At 45.5% G+C, this 22,527-nt stretch overlaps 1 long non-coding RNA gene across 1 annotated transcript; it reads right to left on the minus strand.

Moving 5' to 3' along the window:
* Window positions 1–9,246: 9,246 nt before the first annotated feature.
* On the minus strand, window positions 9,247–22,308 carry LOC143933116 (uncharacterized). The gene is made up of 2 exons (XR_013263013.1): window positions 22,219–22,308; window positions 9,247–9,554 (listed from the first exon to the last, which is right to left on the minus strand). It is a non-coding gene; the product is annotated as an uncharacterized LOC143933116 (long non-coding RNA).
* Between the last annotated feature and the right edge of the window lie 219 nt (window positions 22,309–22,527).

Consider the following 22,527-nt stretch of genomic DNA (forward strand, 5'->3'; position numbering starts at 1 on the left):
TATACAATTACTTATACATGAAATATTTGTGAGTCACAATGTAAGCTGCAACTCCCCCAAAAAAACATTAATAGCGCGACTCCGCTGTGATGAGCTGATGGAGAGACAGCGCAGTATTGAGGAGCTGCTGGGCGGCTCACTAAGCCTATGGGGGGGAGACGTGTGTGTGAGAGATTCGCGCATGCGCGAGTAGTCTATTTGGGATGCTGGGTGGGCGGGCAAGCAGTCTGTGCGCTCGTCTGGAGGCCGTGCGTGCGCATGCGTGATCGGGAGATGCGTCATTATGGGATAGTTACCATTAGAATAAAAGGCGGAACATGATGCCAGATAGCCAATCCCATGATTAAGTCTGGTATGACGAAACATGTCGGGGGCGTGGCTATCTGGCAACCATCACTGATACACTAAGCTCACATACGGAGGCGGAAGGAGGTGCTGGACGAAAGGGACGGCAATAGTAGGCTGTGGCGCCCTATTCAAACTGCATACTCTGCTGTGGGGAATCAAGCAGGAGACGCAAGGAAGGGGGAGAGAGAGCAATTACGCTGTCTGCTTAACTAGTGTCCGCTGTGACCACCAATGCCTTGGAGTATAGTGTGATGTTACTGAAGATTGAAGTGGTTTGATGTGAATTTGGAGTGCTTTCTTTCATATTGTTCATGTGAGTGCATAAACGAGTGGATTATTTTAAATTAAAGAGTGTTTACAGTATTGCACTATTGGAGGTCTCTTTTCTTTTGAGGTTCTTGTGAGATATACCTATAAAAGCCTTAAAGGAGAATGCCCAGAGATTGATGATTGAACATCTGATATCATCTCGTAAGAGATTTAATGCTCTACTAGCCCAGCATGAGAGTGCTAGGCTCAGCAGCTGGTGAGTGCTCCTACGAGGGGGGTCACGGACACTGTTGGTGTGGTGAAGGATTTAAGAAATTTGTTTGGACACTGAATAGTTTCTCACACGAAAAAGAGGGATTATTGCTGGAAGATTTGCAATCACTTCTGGGTGATGGACTATATTGCTTCACATATATATGAACTTTATATATATATATATATATTTTTATATTAATGTTTTTTTGGGGGAGTTGCAGCTTACATTGTGACTCACAAATATTTCATGTATAAGTAATTGTATATGTTATTTTTATGTTCACTGTTAGGAGTGGATATTTACTGTATTTTTTTGTGTGTGTATTTTTATTTTTATAATCAGCACAAAGTAAGATTTGATAGGTCGAGTGAATACATTTTTCACACAGTACTAGCGCTACTAGGTACTATTTATTTAGCAATTACGATTACCAATTTTATATGCACCTACTATTTTCTATTTTCCATATATATTATATGTTTTCCCCTATAGTGTAGAGACTATATACATATATATATATATTATATTTGCATTTGTGAGGTCAGGTAGTAATGTTGGATGAGAAGACCTGGCTCACAATTGCCGTTGCAACTCATCCCAAAGGTATTTCGTAGGGTTGAGGTCATGACGATGTCAGAATCCAAAAATGTATTTGTGAGGTCAGGCACTGATGTTGAATGAGAAGATCTAGCTCAAGATTAGCATTCCTCTTAATCTCAGAGATGTTCAGTAGGGTTGAGGTAAGGACTGTGTTAAAGCCACTTGAGTTCCTCCACACCAAACACATCAAACCATGTCTATAGCGCTGGCTTTATGTACAGGACACAGTTATGCTGAAACACAAAAGGTCCTTCACCAAATTGTTACACTAGTTTGGAAGCACATAAACTGTATGTCTAAAATGTATTTTATACTTTAATATTAACACTTGAGCTTAATAAATCTGAAGGCCCAAACTAAAGACCCCCTGAGAGAAAGGTTAGTATAGGTGAGGGGGCTCCAATGGGGAGTGTGTGTGGTAGCGGTTTGGGGGGGAGGGAGGGTTGAGATTTCTCTAAACTTGGACTTGGACTTTAAATTAAACCTTCAGGCTGGATTCACATCTTTCCACTGTGGTGTGTTAATACATTGTGATGCCTTTTATTTTGAATGGCACCCCAATGCACTAGGTCAGGGGTTTCCAAACTTGGCTCTCCAGTTGTTCATGAACTACAATTCCCATCATGCCTAGTCATGACTGTGAATGTCAGAGTTTTACAATGCCTCATGGGAAGTGTAGTTCCGCAACAGTTGGAGGGCCGTAGTTTAGAGATCCCTGCACTAGGTCTATGCAGCACAGCACCAGGAATGGTAATGGGCCACCATGTGTTGTGGTACACTGCATTGCAAAAGAAATGCATGCCCATTTCTTGGGATGTTGTGGTGCATTGCCAGCCTGTTTGTTTGAATGGACTGGCATTGCACAATGCACGCTAACGCACCAAATGCACATGGCGTTACTCAACGAAAATGTAATCTCAACCTCAAAGAGAGAAATAAAAAAATCGGGAGCTTGGTCCGCAACCATGCTTCCCAAGAAAAAAGGGGCAATTGGACTATATCAGTACAGTAAGGCAAATACATTAAATTGTGTAGGCGAGATATATAAAAGTGCTACAAAAGTTTATTAATGCAAAATAATCATCATTTACAGGTTAAAAACATAACAGTCCATATATATCACCAAGACAATGATCCCCAAACAGAGGAGATCGCAAGAACAGTTGGCTTCTTTCCAAAAATTGGCCCTAGTATGTGAATGTGAGTAGGGGACCTTGGATTGTAAGCTCCTTTAGGATAGGGACCGATGTGAGTGTGCAATATATGTGTGGAGCGCTGCAAAAACTGATGACGTTATATGGGTACCTTAAATAAATAGGGATAACTGTAGACACACACCCATGCTCACTCATGTTGAACTGGATGGACTTTTGTCTTTATTGAACCTTACTAACTATGTAACTATGTAACCGTATAATTCTACCAAGAACATAGACAGTAGCAAAGTTTAATGCAACATGTCAATTAAGTGAACTATTATATATAGAAGAGGGATAAGCAATACTGAGAAGGAGAACCCATTGATGCGCTCCTTCTGAAAATGCTTGCTTCCTGGCTTTTAAGCTGACCTCCTTCTAAAAATGCTAATAGCCTACGTATTACACTAACCCACTGGTCAATGATCGAAAAAAAAAAATTTTCAGGAAGTTAAGGAGTCATTATTTGCTTTGTTCAGAATCAGCAACTCCAATAAGAGGTTGAATAGGACAGCCAGGTTATGTTTTTTTGGGAGGTCAATTCCTCTCCATGTCTCTACTGATGGGTCTCCTTAACCATCTGATGGCAGGCCTGTCTGCAAACGAAGCCAGGAGCCACGAACTCCACCATCTGTGCTGCTACAGGTCGATAAAAGCGTGAAATATGATAAGTCTCACAAATAATACTACATAACCTAAACAGAAGTCTTTAAGACCACTCAGCCCGTCGTGTTTACACATTAACAAATGCATTTGCACGCACATTGTCCTCATTTACATACAAATTAGTTATTCATTGGTAATAAAAGGAATTGGGTTAAAAACCCCTGAAGGAGGTTTAAGGCAGCTTCTGTTTTCGAGGCCTCTCACTTCAGCAGCTGCCGCTTGCAGGGGGGCTTTTCTTTGCTCAAGTAACTAAGTCCTTTTTTTGGGATGGGGGAGGCAAGAAATGGGGGATGGGGGGGCACTTGGAAGTTTGGTTGTGACTTTGCATCACCCCCCTGTCTTGTGATTTGAAAAAAACTGAGCGCTGGCACTGTCAAGGATGGGAAGAGGGACTCTTTTTAATTATTTAATGCCTTCATCACTTAAGGCATGAAATGTTCGGCTTGCCCTAATGTAGCAATTCATTATTTATGGGATTAACCCTTGTGATGCTGCGGGGATTCATGTAGCTTGAGCCAATAAGGGAGGAAGACCTATATCATTTAAAGGCATAGCCAACTAAAGCATGACATTTCAACCTCTAAATGTCCATGTTATGCTTTATAAGGCTAACCTGCCCATCTCCTCCATGTCTTATATCTTAAAGTATAGGCAAAACTTTTTTTTTTCCGTTTTGAATAGAACAAGAGAGTGTTATGCCACGTACACACGACCGGACTTTTTGACAGCAAAGGTCCGACGGAACAGGTCCGTCGGACAATTCGATCATGTGTGGGCTCCATCGGACCTTTGCTTGCCAAAAATCCGGCGGACTTTAGAAATAGAACATGTTTTAAATTTTCCCACCGGAACTCCGCCGGACCGAGAAATCCGTCGCTAGGGCAGCTATTGGCTACTGGCTATGAACTTCCTTATTCTAGTCCAGTCGTACGTCATCACGCTCATATCCGTCGGACTTTGGTGTGATTGTGTGTGGCCAAGTCCGTTCATTCGGAAAGTCCGTCGGAACTCCGCCGAAATTCCGTCGGAAAGACCGTCGGACCTAGTCCCTCGAAGTCCGGTCGTGTATACGCAGCATTATAACCCTTGTCAGATTTTTTTTTTGCCATCTTTGTTCCATTGGGGGAGTTTTACCTTCACTTCATGTCCCATAACCCGACATGAAGTGAGAAAATGCCTGTAAACTAAGTGAATCATTTGGGGTTCCCCAGGTCAGCAGAACTAGTGACCCAATTGGAAGATCCCCCCACTGGAAGATCCCTCCATTCGAAGATTTTCCCTCTATTGCAGTTCTGGGGAAAACCCAAAATGTGGGTTTTTCTTTTACTTTCATCTCAGCTCTCCAACTTATACTTAGGAGGAAGTTTCAATTTGAAAGGGACAGCCAGAATGTGAGCAGTAACTGAGAGAGATCATCTTGCCCCTGTACAAACCATTGGTAAGGCCTCATATGGCCACCAATGCCCAATCCCCGCCACTGCCTGTTGCCTCGATCCCCGTCGCTGCCTGGTTCCCCCGATCCCCACCGCTGCTTGGTGCCCGATGTCCGTTCCCCCGCTGCCTATATGGGGTAAGTGCCGAAGGGTCGACAAGAACACAAGGGGGGTGAAGTGGGGGGTTTGAGATGCCACACGGGGTTGGTTGTTTACCGGCCTTCCCCAAAACAAAAAAACACCAGTCACCACTGCCCTGAACTACCCACATGCGAAATGTGTGCCAAGTCTGGACCTTAAATAGGCTTTACCTGATGCAAGATGGCACTAGAGTCACATAGGGCCGCAGCATCCAATCGGATGAACAGCAAAAAAAATCCATAAAGCGCTTAAAACTAGGATATAATGTCTTAATTAAAGATTGTGATTAATTGTCATTATGGAGCTATGCTCACGTAGTCTTTAATTAAGACATTATATCCTGGTTTTAATTGCTTTATGGATTTTCTTTTTGCTGTTCACCCTGATGCCACTTTTTCCCAATAGTTAGTTCCTAGCAGCTATGATCCAGGGCTGACACTATTTTGCCACCCTTCTATTGTTGCCCTCACCAGTAGCCATCTGATCATCCTTTGCAGCTGTTTAGCATCCAATCAGATGGCTTTCCCAGTGACCCTGGAAACCATAGAGGAACCATGTTCCCCTTGACTTCCTCTCCCCCCTGCAAAACTGCTGCGGTTGAGCGCCACCTACAGTGGAGAAAGTAGACTGCCCCTGCCTACACAGAGACGGCTAAATAGAAAAAAAAAAAGACATTTTATTCTCCATGTTCTCTGAATTTAGAAAATATATGTTGTTTTGGGGGTTTGAAGTCATCTTCATCTTAAAATGATTTTCAATAATGTGCACTAAATGCAGAAATGGAACTTGCAGTAAAGGGATTAACCCCTTAATGCCAGCCCCCCAATGATGGCTGATCACGTGATGTAAACAGAAGCTCGTTAATCTGTATTTTTTTTTACTCCCGCTGAGTGGAAAGAAAATCTGATCACCGGCTTATGTCAGAGGGACATCGGTCCCTCACTCAGAAAGCAGCAACTGTGCCCACCAGTGTCACCTGCCAGTGCCCACTGTGCCACCTACCAGTGCCACCTATCAGTACCCACCAGATAATAGAAAAGGAAACCCCCTACAAGTGGGACCTTAATGGCACTACCAACACACATATAGCAAAATGTATAGCAAAAAGTATTTTCAAATTATTATATTATTTATTATTATTCTAATATAATACATTCAAAATACTTTTTGCTATACTTTTTGCTATATGTGTGTTGGTAGTGTCGTTAAAGTCCCACGTGTAGGGGGTTTCCTTTTCTATTTTGACTTTGGGATGTGGCACACCTAGTTTTTAGCAGTCCATTTTAGAATCTTTTTTTTCATCAGTACCCACCAATGCCACCCATCAATGCCCACCAGTGCTGCCAATCAATGCCCATCAATGTCTAAAAATCAGTGCAACAGATCAGTGCTCCCCATCAGTGTCACCTACCAGTGGCAATCAGTGCCACCTACTAGTGCCCTTCAGTGCCACCCATCAATGTCCTTCAGTGCCGTCTCATCAGTGCTTATCAGTGTCACCTATCAGTGTCCATCGGTGCTACCTATCAGTGCAGCCTCATCAGGGCACATCAGTGAAGGAGAAAACTTACCCATTTTAAAAATTTTATAGCAAACTATGAAACGTTTTTTTAGCAAAAAAATAAAAAACCCGGCAGCAATTAAATACCACCAAAAGAAAGCTCTGTCTGTGTGAAAAAAAATAAAATTTAATTTGGGTAAACCGTAGCATGACCGCGAAATTGTCAAAGAGTGACAGTGCAGAAAGCTGAGATTGGTCTGGGCAGGAAGGGGGTTTAAGTGCCCAGTAAGCAAGTGGCTAGCTAGGGGTTAAGAAGAAACCACGTTCTCCGATATAGAAGCTTTTACAAATCCATAAATGTCAGGCAATAATCAAAACATGGAACAAGGAGTCAGTAATTCAATGATTAAGTTTCAAATAATTAATTCAATTAAATTATTTTCAAAATGTTCTCAATAGTTTCCCTTTAACATTTGTCAACTTTTTGTCACGTATCAACCTTTTGGCTTTTTCTATTCTTCCGCAAGTCTTTTTTTTTTTTTTTTCCTCCTGTTTTTGGTATGTTGCAATCAACAAAAGGATCACAGCCTTGGCCAAGATTACAAGAAAAAAAGAAAAAAAGAAAAAAAAATTATACCCTTCAGGTGCATTGTATCAGAAGGTCTAATCAGTAACTGCTTGTCCTCAAGGGAGAAAATCGCAGTTATAAAAAAAATCATTGTCTTGCATGATGGGAATTTTTCCTGTCGGCCTTATTGCTCATTTGTACGACTTGTCACCTTTCCTTTTTTTTTTTTTTTTTTTTTTAAAGGAGAACTTCAGCCGCTGTTTTCGTCAGCCAGAAGGCCGCGTCCAAGTTGTGTTTTATGGCCGTTTCGAGAGTCGTACATTAAAAAAAAAAAAAAAAGCCCCGGCGTCGCCTTAATTTCGACGTGCCGTAAACTCGTTGGGCCGGAGAAAGCTTCACTGGCAGCCGCCGGGTCCTCGCCACACATTTTGTACACACCAGTAAATGTTATTCCATTCCTGTTTTTAATGCTCTGAATACATTGCGTTATATATTTAATAATAATGGTTAATGCTCCTTTTGTGTGCGGACTCCAGCTGAGATGCAAAATGCTTTGAAGATGTCATAAACCGGGGAGGGGAAAAAAAAAAAAGTGAACGTTTGCCTCGGAGTGCCGCTAACACTAAAATTTTATCATCTTCTGTTTTCCAATTTTATATAATTATTATTTGGGAGGAAAAGGAAAGTGCCGCTCTACGTGAGCTTTAATGTTGATATACAGTATTTCCATTTTCCAAATAGGTTTATCAAAGGCATTTTGGATAATTAAAGGCCATCTAAATCCAAGAACAAGAAAAGTCTGATCCGAAAAAAAAAAAAGTAATGCATTGCAGCTTACCACACCTTCAGATGTGACAGCTGAATTATTTTTCTTTTTCTGGCTTATATATTTTTTTTATTTTCACCGGGTAATGCAACCGGTAATACACTTCCTGTCCTAGGATGACAACACTCACTGTGCTATACCCATGGAGGACAAATGTTGTCACATTAGGATACAAAGTGCATTACAAAACGACACTACAAAACACCTTCCGCTGCACAGGGCCATCTTTAATATTGATTGGACCCTGGGCAAACATTTTCTTGGCCCCCCCCCCCCCCCCCATGCAATTCCACTCTCCACCTGCTCTGAGATATACAATAAATAGCAGCTAGACTTAAAATCAGTTTACTGTATCAGATCAGGCAGTATTTGCAAATTACTGCTTACTGACTAGTTGCTAGAGGTTACAGCACACATTACAGCTCACTGATTAGTTGCTAGAGGTTACAGCAAAGGATTTCTGCTTAATTAGTTGTTAGAGATTACTGTACAATATTACTGCTCACTGATTTGTTGCTAGAGGTTACAGCACATCATCCCCTCACTGCAGGGGGGCATGATATACATATGAATTCCACCTTTATTTACATATCCATACCACCAGCCGCAGCTATTTACTTATGTATGCCACAGCTATTTACATATGGATGCCGGTATTTACATGTAAACACAGGGTCTGCAGGTGAGTCATCTGTACACAACAATAGGGCAGAGCTGGGCAGCATTAGTAGCAGCACTTCCCAGAGATATTGGGACACAGCACAGGACTAAAACTTCAAAGGACAAGGGCAATTAAACTGGGATAGTTGGCAAGTATGTGGCAGCTGATTTGATCCCCACAACAATGACAGGGCCCAGGGCAGCTGCCCCTTTTGCCCTGCCTTAAAGACGGCCCTGCCCCTGCATCTCCATAACATACGGGAGTGTATTTTGTAGTTCACACAAGGTGAACTGGGCAGGGTTGATACCACTACTTGGGATTCTAGTGCAACAGAAGCAGTGAACAGGAAGCTTACTATATTACTGGTAGAATCACCATCTATTTATCAAACTTATTGAGCAGATACATGTTTAGCACGATTATCCTTTGGGCTTAATTTACATGTGTGGCCAAGGAGTGGGTATGGTTTATGCAGGTGTGGTTTAAGCACCTGGGTATTTCACCCCCATACCATAGTAACATTGTACCACTCTGGTACTTTTTTAATTTTTACACATAATATAATTGCAGTAAATTTTATTGCTATAAGCAAGAATCTTACTGAATGAAACTGATCTGTTCAGTTTGTTTTGTTTTGATTAGCTGTGATTGCCCAGAGCTAATCACATGGTGCAGATGGACTGTGATTGGCCTTAGTTAATGCGTTATTTTTAGTTTAAATCGAACATATAAAAAAAACATACAAAATGTCAGAAACCATGAATCGGACTGAGACAGAAGTACAGTTAAATCACACTTGTTTAATAATAATAAAAAAAGTAAACAGAGTAAACATAGTCAAAACATAGCCAGAGTTCAGAAAACGGAACAGATAGTCAGACAAGCCAAAATGTCAGGGAGCCAGAGATGAGCCTCGTAGAACAGCAAGCAGGATCTGGAGCCAGAAGGAATGTCAACCAAGCAAGTCTTTAACAGGAACACAGGAGAGCGGCTCTAGAGATGTGACCAAGGTGAAGGTAGAGATCATTTGGGCTGGACGGCTTCAGTAGGCAGGACTGATGAGCAGGATATCATCAACAGCTGAGTAACTGTGGAGAGATAGGAGCTGGCAATTATCCGACAGCTGAGCGGCCAGTTTAGAGAAGGAAGGGCTAAAACAGCCCTGACAAAAAAAGAATTAATCATTCAGTAGTAGACAATCACAAACCAACTAGTTACAAGAAAAGACAAAAAAAGAACTATAAACAAGAATTTTGTTTACATACCCGAAAAGGTCTGTACCACGTGATCACACTGATCAATCACAGCTAGCAACACAAGTTTACACATTGGATGGCATGAAAGGAATGTCACATGGTACCGGCAGTGAGCCATCAGCTGTGTCTGGTGGACAAAGCCGGTGACAGATCGCGCCACTGCATGGCCCCGTGCGATCCAAGAGCACACCATATGATGTCCACCTGAATTGACGAGAAGCCTGCCCAGAAAATCGTATTGTAAGATCCTAAAAACCAACAATTCACCCGCACTCACAAAAACAAAAAATGGCACACATTATATAATAAAGCTGCTAGCAAAATTTTCCTGGTATAAAAACAATAACAATAAGATATAAATGCAGCAATTATATACTAAATAAAGTCCATATACTCTATGGAAGATGTAACATTTTTGTATTAGGGTCCAGTAAGTGCAATTCCACACAAAGGGCGCTGAGAAAAATCTGTCACCAATAACAGAGCTACACACTGACCTTTTAACCTAAATGGTGGATTACTTAACCAAAAGCAGTCAAATGTGCTTTTAAGATATTCAGTTCCAGCTCTCCACACATATGGGATAATGGGTCCCTCAAGCACTGGCATACTCCATCACAGACAAGGTCTCACATCATAGGAATGTGGGAATAGGCAAGAAAACACTTCACTGCGCAGTATTACTGGTAATAATATACCCCCTGATGACGTCTGTGTGTGACGAAACGTGTTGGAAGGAGTCTAGTTACTTGATATCGCCAAGTTTGGTAGTCGGCCATCTGACCAGTTGGAAACAATCCCAGTCCTATGAAGATATACATGTGATTTTAACTACTATTTGAGTATTTTGGCTTCTTTTAAATAAATATTATTACCAGTAATACTGCACAGTGAAGTGTTTTAATATTTATAATATCTGATCATAAAACCCCAACTCTGGGATATAAATTTTCTGAGCAATGGTTTAACTGATCCCCTGACCTCCAAACCACTGACCCTGTTGATGGTCACTAATGGTCCTCAAGACGACCTGAGCAGTGGGGACACAGAGAGAAATACAAATCTGGTAGGATGAATAACCCTTCCCTGCTAAAACCAAACAAACATAAAATAAACGGTTTAGGTTTTAGATACATTTTTAAAGCCCAACTTCAATTCCTGTTACCCTGTTACCCTCCCCCAACAGAAGACCCCCCACCACTTGAACTACCCCACCCCTGTGTAATTAATGCTTCATTTATGCTAAACGCTTTGAGATGTCCTCTGGATGGTCACGTGTGTGTGTGTGTGTGTGTGTGTAGGCCCCTCCTCAGTTCTTCTCCCAGTGATGTGAGGTTCTTAATGATACGAAGAACAGCATGATGTCATTAGTATTACTGTGTGCATCATTACAATGTGAGTGCAGAGCTCTGTGGTGATGCCCCCTCAGGAGATAGGTCCATGACACCCCGCTCTCACAGTATGTCTTCAGTCTTCTGGGTTGAAGAATGCTAGGCACAGTCAATCTGGAAGACTGAGGACATCTAGTGGCGGAATGCTTTTACTGCAACAGACAGCACTGGAGAGTGAAAATTACAGTCTATTCGAGCTATTTTTTTAAATTTTTATTTTTTTAACTCTTGAAAAAAATTGTCTAGATTTTGGCTGTAGGGCCCATTCACATCCATCTTAGTGAGGAACCGCAACGAGCAGCAATGTTAGTTAAATACGTTTGTGTGATGCGGTGCCATCCGTTCTTCAATTCTTTGTTAGCCCTCAACACCACAATGTCCATCAATACGTGCAGAATTAATAGCACTGCATCACACCAACGCCTTTAAATGTTGCATTGACGCAGGTGGCAACGCCACAACAGGATGGTGTGAATGGGCCCTTAAGGGAGAAATTATTGTAAGCACACGACCTCCCGCTAAAACACATATTTCTGAGAATTAATGCCAATTGTCAGCCTGGAAGGTAAGAAAATAAAATAATAATAATAATAATAATATGGCTTGTTTTAATCTTGTTTTTGAAGCCCGCATTTTTTTTTTTTTAGAGCAGTCATTCCACCGAAATGAATGGGAGTTAAAATTTGAAGGGGATGTTATCTGCTTGCAGTTATTATAGGTACATCTACCATTAATGGACCACTGAGAGAGTTCCGAAAGAGATGTAATTATAATGTAAAATGTGTTTGCTGCCTCAAAGGTCTGATTCATGTGCACACACTGAGCTTTGAAAACCTTACGCGTTCCTATTCTCTGAGAACAGAGCTTTCTCGTCTTCTCAGGACGTCTCCTTCTTCTCAACATAAAATAGGAATATATTCAAATGAACTTCACGCTATCAAAGAATTGGAGATATTGAAAAAGGTGTTTTTTTTTTTTTTTTAAATAATAGTCCAGCTGTGGTGGTGGGCAGTGCCAGGAAAAAAGCATTTTCCCAGGAAACTGGGACGTTGATCTGTCTGCCAAGATCCGTCTGCTAAAAAAAAAAACAAAGCCAAAAGCCATGTCTATATTTGGACTAAAGGGAATAAAAAGTAGCTTTGGGGCTCGGTAAAAGCAAATGGTTTGATCACCCCCTGGCCACCCACTGTCATGGTCCAGGGGTCAGACTAGAAGTCTGGTAGCTATAGCAAAAGAGAGGCTCCCACTGACCAGCAGGACAGGTATACAAGAAGGTCACCCTGGCAGATGACGTGGGCTTACCCAAGGTGCGGGGTCTAAGTACTAGCCGGTATTCACCAGAGCTCCTGATGGTGGAGATGGGTTTTGCTGCGTGTTAGTACCAAGTTGCTTTGCTCAGGATCACCCCACCAGGAGGTGAGCAATAGTGATGGCCGAACGGTTCGCCCGGCGGTCGTTTCGCGGCGAATTTCCGACTTTCGCCGTCCGCGGGTTCGAACGCCTTTTTCCGTCGTTCGCCCCGGCGGACTTACGTGTTTAATGTATACAAGAACTTTAACCTTTCGTGACACGTTTATCATGTGTTACAGGACAACCAATTGAGACATGACAGCTCATGGACACTTGGACATTCCCCCTAACCTATAAATACACCCGATCCGGTGGCCATTTTACATTCTTTCTTCTGTCACTGTAGGGAAAGGATCCTGTGTGGAGTAGGGACAGAGAAAACGCTAGCTATTTGGTACACAAAAGTTCTTTTCAGGACTGGTATAGGTGTTAGGTCAGCAGCCTGAGTTTCTTTTGTCAGTTTAGATAAAGGGACAGAGCGCTGTATGCTGCTATTTTAGGGACAGCTCAGCCAGATTAGTCTTTCTTCATCATCATCATCATCATCATCATTAGCTGTTACTATCAGGTCCACAAAAGAGCTGTTCCAGCTAATCGTTCCAGCCTACTCTTTTTTGCCAATTTGTATAGGGACAGGCAGGAAGCAGTGTGTCAGGCAGTGAGGATAATTTTAAAGACTTGCTGTTACTATTAGTTCCACAAAGGTTCTTTTCAGGACTGGTATCAGTGGTACGGTAATAGGCTTGTACACGTATAATATTCTTTCTTCCAAATATAGAAAGAATATTATACTTGACTGCTGCCCTTCTGCTGCAGTCTGCTAATCATTCACAACTCACTTGTTCCACAAAGCTCTTTATCAGGACTGGTAACTTGGTCTGTCTAGGGTGCTACGGTACATAGGCTTGGGTGCGGTACAGTCTGCTGTTCTGTAAGGACCGCTATCGGTCCACAATACATAGGGTTGCCGTGCACTACTGCTGACCGCTGCCCTATACTGCAGCAGTCCTTCATTGGTATAGGGACTGACGTACAGTCTGCTAATCACTAACACACAACCTGCTTGGTCCACAAAAGTTCTTATAAGGACTGGTAACTTGGTATAGGGTGCTACGGTACATAGGCCTGAGTGCGTTACAGTCTGCTGTTCTGTAAGGACCGCTATCGGTCCACAATACATAGGGTTGCCGTGCACTACTGCTGACCGCTGCCCTATACTGCAGCAGTCCTTCAGCGGTATAGGGACTGACGCACAGTCTGCTAAACACTAACACACAACCTGCTTGGTCCACAAAAGTTTTTATAAGGACTGGTAACTTGGTATAGGGTGCTACGGTACATAGGCCTGAGTGCAGTACAGTCTGCTGTTCTGTAAGGACCGCTATCGGTCCACAATACATAGGGTTGCCGTGCACTACTGCTGACCGCTGCCCTATACTGCAGCAGTCCTTCATTGGTATAGGGACTGACGTACAGTCTGCTAATCACTAACACACAACCTGCTTGGTCCACAAAAGTTCTTATAAGGACTGGTAACTTGGTATAGGGTGCTACGGTACATAGGCCTGAGTGCGTTACAGTCTGCTGTTCTGTAAGGACCGCTATCGGTCCACAATACATAGGGTTGCCGTGCACTACTGCTGACCGCTGCCCTATACTGCAGCAGTCCTTCATTGGTATAGGGACTGACGTACAGTCTGCTAATCACTAACACACAACCTGCTTGTTCCACAAAAGTTCTTATAAGGACTGGTAACTTGGTATAGGGTGCTACGGTACATAGGCCTGAGTGCGTTACAGTCTGCTGTTCTGTAAGGACCGCTATCGGTCCACAATACATAGGGTTGCCGTGCACTACTGCTGACCGCTGCCCTATACTGCAGCAGTCCTTCATTGGTATAGGGACTGACGTACAGTCTGCTAATCACTAACACACAACCTGCTTGGTCCACAAAAGTTCTTATAAGGACTGGTAACTTGGTATAGGGTGCTACGGTACATAGGCCTGAGTGCGTTACAGTCTGCTGTTCTGTAAGGACCGCTATCGGTCCACAATACATAGGGTTGCCGTGCACTACTGCTGACCGCTGCCCTATACTGCAGCAGTCCTTCATTGGTATAGGGACTGACGTACAGTCTGCTAATCACTAACACACAACCTGCTTGGTCCACAAAAGTTCTTATAAGGACTGGTAACTTGGTATAGGGTGCTACGGTACATAGGCCTGAGTGCAGTACAGTCTGCTGTTCTGTAAGGACCGCTATCGGTCCACAATACATAGGGTTGCCGTGCACTACTGCTGACCGCTGCCCTATACTGCAGCAGTCCTTCAGCGGTATAGGGACTGACGCACAGTCTGCTAAACACTAACACACAACCTGCTTGGTCCACAAAAGTTTTTATAAGGACTGGTAACTTGGTATAGGGTGCTACGGTACATAGGCCTGAGTGCAGTACAGTCTGCTGTTCTGTAAGGACCGCTATCGGTCCACAATACATAGGGTTGCCGTGCACTACTGCTGACCGCTGCCCTATACTGCAGCAGTCCTTCATTGGTATAGGGACTGACGTACAGTCTGCTAATCACTAACACACAACCTGCTTGTTCCACAAAAGTTCTTATAAGGACTGGTAACTTGGTATAGGGTGCTACGGTACATAGGCTTGAGTGCGGTACAGTCTGCTGTTCTGTAAGGACCGCTATCGGTCCACAATAGATAGGGTTGACGTGCACCACTGCTGACCGCTGCCCTATACTGCAGCAGTCCTTCAGCGGTATAGGGACTGACGCACAGTCTGCTAAACACTAACACACAACCTGCTTGGTCCACAAAAGTTTTTATAAGGACTGGTAACTTGGTATAGGGTGCTACGGTACATAGGCCTGAGTGCGTTACAGTCTGCTGTTCTGTAAGGACCGCTATCGGTCCACAATACATAGGGTTGCCGTGCACTACTGCTGACCGCTGCCCTATACTGCAGCAGTCCTTCATTGGTATAGGGACTGACGTACAGTCTGCTAATCACTAACACACAACCTGCTTGGTCCACAAAAGTTCTTATAAGGACTGGTAACTTGGTATAGGGTGCTACGGTACATAGGCCTGAGTGCGTTACAGTCTGCTGTTCTGTAAGGACCGCTATCGGTCCACAATACATAGGGTTGCCGTGCACTACTGCTGACCGCTGCCCTATACTGCAGCAGTCCTTCAGCGGTATAGGGACTGACGCACAGTCTGCTAAACACTAACACACAACCTGCTTGGTCCACAAAAGTTCTTATAAGGACTGGTAACTTGGTATAGGGTGCTACGGTACATAGGCTTGAGTGCGGTACAGTCTGCTGTTCTGTAAGGACCGCTATCGGTCCACAATAGATAGGGTTGACGTGCACCACTGCTGACCGCTGCCCTATACTGCAGCAGTCCTTCAGCGGTATAGGGACTGACGTACAGTCTGCTAAACACTAATACACAACCTGCTTGGTCCACAAAAGTTCTTATAAGGACTGGTAACTTGGTATAGGGTGCTACGGTACATAGGCTTGAGTGCGGTACAGTCTGCTGTTCTGTAAGGACCGCTATAGGTCCACAATAGATAGGGTTGACGTGCACCACTGCTGACCGCTCACCTATACTGCAGCAGTCCTTCAGCGGTATAGGGACTAAGAGTTTTGTCACAGGGTCATTTAAAAAATGACATGCAGAGGAAGAGGCAGGCCCTTCCGCAGGGGTGGTAGGGGTAGGGCAGGAGCAACAGGCTTGAGCCAAAGTGGGAAGTTGCAGAAGGTGCGTTCAATTACTTTAAAGGATGCACCAGACTTGGTTGAGTGGCTCGCTCAGCCTTACTCTTCTGCACCCTCCTCATCCTCTCGATCTGCACCCTCTTCTTCACTCTCTGCTATGTGCACCCCCAAAGACACTACCACCAACAACACGACCACCACCACCACCACCACATACCTTCCGCTTGAGTCACTGGAATTATTTTCCGATCCATATCAAGAGGACATTTCTGATGCGCAGCCACTCTTGGTATTGGATCAGGAAGAGGAGGTAGCAACAAGCGCTACTCAGCAGTCTGACGCCAGTACCCAGATCAGCCCAAGGAGGAGGTTGGTCCCCGGTGTTGCTGCCTACTCTACTTATAGCGGTGGGGAAGGTGACGTTGATGATGACGTGTCTAGTGATGTCACGTGGGTGCCCACAAGAGAGGAAGAGGAGGGGAGTTCAGAGGGAGATATGGACCAGCAGATAGGGAGGAGAAGCAGCAATGACTTACATTGCACAGCAGGGACAAAGCAGACTGCAAATGTATCAGGAGCGAGTCATCGACCATGTACGGTCACATCTGGCGCTCCCAGGACACCGGCACATGGCTCCGCAGTGTGGGCTTTTTTTAACGTGTCCGCTGCTGACAATAGCGTTGCCATCTGCAATCTTTGCAGTCAACGCGTTAGTCGCGGTAAGCCCAATACTCACCTAGGGACGACCGCCTTAAGAAGGCACATGAGCAGCCATCACCGAGCCCAGTGGGAGCAACGGAACACACAAAGCCACACTGCAGGCTCTCACCGTCCAGCCTCGTCTTCTACTTCTCCTTCTCCTCTCTCCTCACAATTGTCCTCCACTCCACCTTCCATCACGCCAAGCTCACATTTTTCTGCAAAAAGGCAGGCTTCCGTGGGCCTAATGTTTGAGCGTAAAAAAATGATGACGCCGGATAACCCTCTTGCCCAACGGTTGGCGGCTGGCTTGTCAGAACTCATAGCCCGCCAACTACTGCCATATAAACTGGTGGACTCGGAGGCCTTTCGCAAATTTGTGGCCATTGGAACACCACAATGGAAGGTCCCAGGAAGGAAGTATTTCTCAGAGAAGGGCATCCCAGAGCTATATGGCCATGTTCAGCGGCAAGTGAATGTATCTCTGGCACACAGTGTCGGTGCCAAGATACATCTGACCACAGACACGTGGTCTAGCAAACACGGGCAGGGAAGGTATATCAGTTTTACTGCCCACTGGGTGAACCTTCTGACGGCCGTCAAGCATGTAACCCGTGGCACCCGTGTAGATTTGGTTTTACCGCCACGGATTGCATGCAGGCCTGACTCTTCTTCTCCTCCTCCTACTCCATCCTCCTCCCTCTCCTCCTCAGCTGCCTCCTCCTTTTCCGCTGCTAGCGTCTCTTCCACTGCACCGCCCAAGCTCCCCAGAACCTATTCCACATGCCAGGTGAGACGTTGCCATGCCGTGCTGCGTCTGTTGTGCCTGGAAGCAAAGAGCCACACTGGCCCGGCACTCCTTTCAGCTTTGCGTTCACAGGCAGATGAGTGGCTAACACCGCTCAATTTGACAGTTGGTAAAGTGGTGTGTGACAACGGTGCCAATCTGCTTAGCGCATTGAAACAGGGCAAAATCACGCACGTGCCGTGCATGGCACACGTCTTAAACTTGGTCGTGCAGCGATTCCTTGTCAAATACCCTGGGGTCCAGGACATCTTGCGGCAGGCAAGGAAAATCTCGGCCCATTTCAGAAGATCTTACACGGCCATGGCTCGCCTTGCTGACATTCAGCGGCGACACCATCTGCCGGTCAGACGTCTTATTTGCGATTGCCCGACGCGATGGAACTCAACCTTCTATATGCTTGATAGGCTGCTCCAGCAGAAACGTGCAGTTAACGTCTACCTGTATGAACTCTGCGAAAGAAACGGTTCTGGGGAGCTGGGTTTTTTTTCACCGCGCCAGTGGCTGCTCATGCGCGACACATGCAGACTTCTGCGGCCATTTGAGGAGATCACCAAACTGGTCAGTCGCAGCCATGGCGCCATCAGTGACATGGTACCTTATGCCTTCTTTCTGGAGCGTGCATTGCGTCGTGTCATTGATCAGGCTGTGGAGGAGCAGGAGCGGGAAGATGAGGAAGTCGCAATGCTGGATGAATTCCCAGGGGGGGCTACTCTATCTGAGACAAGTCAACAACAGGAGTCTGATGAGGAGTCAGAGGAGGATGGTGCCGGGGCGGATGAGCAGGAGCAAGAAGAGCATGCTTTAAACCTTTCTGGGATCCCTGTTGTGCGAGGATGGGGAGAGGAGAATGAAGAGGACGACATTATCCTGGATGATGAGCAGGAGCCAGGCCACCACACCGCTTCCACTTTAGTGCAAATGGGGGCCTTCATGCTCCAGTGTTTTAATAGGGACCCCCGTATAAAAAGCATGAGGGTCAAGGACCAGTACTGGGTGGCAACGTACTTAGACCCCCGGTACAAACACAAAATGGCGGAAATGTTACCGCCGTCGCAGAGGGCTGTCAGAATGCAGCACTTCCAGGCCTTGCTTCGAGAAATGCTGCATTCTGCTTTTGCGTGCGCTGGCAGAGGAGCAATTCCCACTCCCAGAGAAGGATTTGCGGGTACCAATCCAACAGCGCCTGCAAGAAGAGGCCGGTTTGAAGATGTGTTGGTGACTTCGGATATGAGGTCATTCTTTCAGCCGACCCATCGACAGGTGTCATCCGGATCCAGCATCAGGGAACGCCTAGACCGTCAGGTGTCCGACTACATTGGGTTAACGGCCGATGTGGACGCTCTGAGGAGTGATGAACCCCTAGACTACTGGGTGGGCAGGCTTGACCTCTGGCCAGAGCTTGCCCAATTTGCAATCGAACTGTTGGCTTGCCCCTCATCCAGTGTCCTGTCCGAAAGGACGTTCAGCGCAGCAGGGGGGATTGTGACCGATAAGCGTACTCGCCTAGCTCACCACAGTGTTAACTACCTCACATTTCTAAAAATGAATGAGGCATGGATCTCGGAGGAATTCAACACATGTGATCAGTAGACCATGTATATGTCTATAAACAATTTTTGGAATCAAGCACACAGACCTTCTTAATTCATTTGGCTCACTTCCCTGACCCAAAAAAGCACACCGTACTATATGCCCCTACCCTCCTCTTTGAAGAGGTTGAGCGGTGTCATATTTCTACTGGGGCTGCTTATTATGAGGGGTTCCCACCATCCCTGTGCTGTGCTGACTTCCTCCTGGGTGTTCTTATTATGAGGGGCTCCCACCATCCCTGTGCTGTGCTGACTTCCTCCTGGGGGTTCTTATTATGAGGGGATCACACCATCCCTGTGCTGTGCTGACTTCCTCCTGGGGCTGCTTACGGTGCTGCTGTCAGCGCTGTATGTCACGGAGCTGCTGTCAGCGCTGTATGTCACGGAGCTGCTGTCAGCGCTGTATGTCACGGAGCTGCTGTCAGCGCTGTATGTCACGGAGCTGCTGTCAGCGCTGTATGTCACGGAGCTGCTGTCAGCGCTGTATGTCACGGAGCTGCTGTCAGCGCTGTATGTCACGGAGCTGCTGTCAGCGCTGTATGTCACGGAGCTGCTGTCAGCGCTGTATGTCACGGAGCTGCTGTCAGCGCTGTATGTCACGGAGCTGCTGTCAGCGCTGTATGTCACGGTGCTGCTGTCAGCGCTGTATGTCACGGAGCTGCTGTCAGCGCTGTATGTCACGGAGCTGCTGTCAGTGCTGTATGTCACGGAGCTGCTGTCAGCGCTGTATGTCACGGAGCTGCTGTCAGCGCTGTATGTCACGGAGCTGCTGTCAGCGCTGTATGTCACGGTGCTGCTGTCAGCGCTGTATGTCACGGAGCTGCTGTCAGCGCTGTATGTCACGGAGCTGCTGTCAGCGCTGTATGTCACGGAGCTGCTGTCAGCGCTGTATGTCACGGAGCTGCTGTCAGCGCTGTATGTCACGGAGCTGCTGTCAGCGCTGTATGTCACGGTGCTGATGTCAGTGCTCTGTATTACGGTGCTGCTGTCAGTGCTCTGTATCTCCTGCACCCTCTTGTTTGCCTACCCTGGTCCCTGACCTTCCCTCTCCTCCATTGCCTTCATTAGCTCCATAGTCCTGAATTGTCAGAACAATTTCCCAAATAAAAAAAAAATGCTTGTAGTTATCGATCCCAAATTCACCTCATACATGTATTATGCTATTGTCCAGGTGGTGGGACTACGTGCTACCCCCTAATAATTACCCCGTGGCCGCAAATTCGACCTAAAGGTTTGCGAAATTCGCCTCCCATTGAAGTCAATGGAGCCCGCGGCGAACGGTCGTTTTCGCGAACGTTTGTGTCCGTTCGCGTTTCGCGTTCGCGAAACGTCCCGTCGGAAGTTCGTCCATCACTAGTGAGCAAGTTGTGGTCCAGTAGCAGATAAGGATCAAGCGGAGGAACAAGCCAAAGGTCGGTAACAAGTGGTTGCAGGTAGGGTTCAAGCAGCAGCGTAGTTGAGGAACAAGCCAAAGAGCGAGATATTGGCTGGAGGGAGCACAATAACCTGGTAAACAGGAAGTGCAGAAACATGGCTTAAATCAGTAAGTTCATGGGAGGAGCATTCCCAGGTGGCTCCCCAAGAGGAGTTACTGCCAGACAAAGCAGAGGTCTCAGGTTCGGGTTCAGGCTCAGGTCCAGGCCATGACACCCTTCTAAACATAGAAATGCAGATCCTGTACCTGTGCCAATACGCCGATACTTTGCTTTCTGGCTGTGGCAAACCTTAAGTTGCATTTTACCGGTGGTACTGCCGCTGAACGTGACACGTTCAAATGAATGAGGCCGTGCCACAACTGTGTGCAAAAGTACATCAGCATTTGTGGGCAGGTTAAACCAGTTGGATAGGTGCTGTCCCGGCTGGGAAGGTGGGAGTTAATGCCATGTCTGCTTCCTTGGTCTTTTTGGCAGGTTCTGCTTTGGGTCCAGCCCACTTGTCCCGTCGCAGATAAAGTGGGATAGCTGTCCAGGGTGAGAGCGAATGCCCCCCAGAGATAGTTGGGGAAATGAGAATCCCAGAGAGTTTGATAGAGTTCCAGTGCAGCCATGGGTTGCGAGACCAGTAGGGGGCGGAAGTGAAAGATGAGACCCGTAGGAGCAGGAGAATGTTGCACACTACAGCCCACGTGCAGATTCTGTTAACTTGGGTTCGCCCTGAACATACCAATACTGGAGAGTGCCTCTGAAAGACTATGATTACAGGACTACCCTTTTACAGGTATGCCAGGGCAGCACACAAGCCTTTAGTTATAGTTTGGGAACTAGGAAAGTATCATGTCTTGTTTATTGGATTGTAAAATGTTAATTTTTACACCTTTTTCAAGTAAAGTATTGAAATGTGTGTGTGTGTGAAGTGACCCCGTAACAAAGTGCCCGATGTAGCCCCGAAAAACCCACACAGGGTAAGCCACTCATGGACCCATACTTTGCGAACAGTGAGTTAATGGGAAAACATGGAGGATGTGATAAACAACCACCCCTACCCCCCCCCCCCCCAACACATTGGTCTTCATTTTAAGGGTTAAAGCAGGCAACATATCCCCGCCTCACTGCCTGTCAACAAAGTTATCCACCATGGCCTCATTGCCACCTGTCAAGTGTACTCTGAGAAGCGATCCACTGCAGGTCAGAAGGGTGGCAGTATAGCTTTCAATTAGAAAGGTTTCCCTTTACTTTTTATCCTCAAAACATAACAGGAAGCCACAGCAAGTCCCCCTAAAGAAAGGAAAAATCCACTCAGACTGTTGTCACCAAAACAGGTGTTCCTTGTGGAACGTTTCCTGTCTATTCTTATTTTAAGGGTGAATCGCCCCAGTGGGGAACAAATGAACAATAAACACCTGATAGAGGTTGTAACCTTTCCCTAAAACAAAATGGCTATACAGTTTCAGATTTTTGAATAATGCAATTTTACCTTTTTTTCCTTTCAGAGATTGGGGTTTGTGCTGCTATTCCCTTGTATTTCCTCCCTGTCAGATCAGATCTGTCTTGATTTCTAGAGGAGAGATAAGCTGTGAGCAAATAATGGCAAATAAACAAAAAAGACTTGTAGCCATGTTGATATTAAAAAAAAAAAATAACTGAAGTTTAGCTTTAAAGCAGAACTCCAGCCAAAATACCCCCCCCCCCAGTTTCACATGAAAAGCTGTTAAAAAAATAAAAATAAAATAAATTGCTTTTGCTGCAATATTCACCTTTAGGCCAGTCTCACATTGGTGTGATG

Source organism: Lithobates pipiens, unplaced genomic scaffold, assembly GCF_037356315.1.
Source record: "Lithobates pipiens isolate NorthernLeopardFrog02 unplaced genomic scaffold, aLitPip1_a1.2 Scaffold_27, whole genome shotgun sequence".
In the NCBI taxonomy this organism is placed as follows: Eukaryota; Metazoa; Chordata; class Amphibia; order Anura; family Ranidae; genus Lithobates; species Lithobates pipiens.